We start from the raw sequence: 592 nt of genomic DNA, 5'->3' as shown, positions 1-592 counted from the left end.
GCTTGCAAACGAGCGAAGCATGGCAGTTGCCCCGCCTCTCTCCTCCTCATTAGCATTTAAAGCTACAGACACAGAAATGGCACGTCCTAAGGAAAGCTCATTTTGGGACTGGCTCGTAGTGGCTGAAATTCTGCACCAAGGCTGAATTTCGGGAAAGAGACTTCAGATACAGTACTAGGGACCACTTAGGCCAATATAAAAGCATCCAAAAAGCAGCATGTCATGGGACCTTTAAGCAAGCCCGATTTTGGTCCGCCCCACGACGCAATCTTCCAATCGGATGCTGTTACAAGGCGGAGCGTGCATACATTAATCTGATGCTTCAATTTATCATGTGGGGAAATATCTCTGCGAAGAGTTTGTTAATACTTCTATAAAGTGTCATACAACACACACTGTTAAAAAGAACAGCTTTTCACTCATTTCAATGCTTTGCAATTATCACCAGTTTTCATTCAACACTAAACTTCCCATATCTTACACACATATTAAATGCTTTATCTGCTAAAAGGAAAAGTTATAAGGCAAAGATTAAAATATCATAGGTTCCAATAACACATCAAACAGAAAGCATATTATTTGGGAGTATATT

Source organism: Sinocyclocheilus rhinocerous, unplaced genomic scaffold, assembly GCF_001515625.1.
Source record: "Sinocyclocheilus rhinocerous isolate Xijiao unplaced genomic scaffold, SAMN03320098_v1.1 scaffold1418, whole genome shotgun sequence".
Taxonomy (NCBI): domain Eukaryota; kingdom Metazoa; phylum Chordata; class Actinopteri; order Cypriniformes; family Cyprinidae; genus Sinocyclocheilus; species Sinocyclocheilus rhinocerous.
This window is presented reverse-complemented; position numbering follows the sequence as displayed.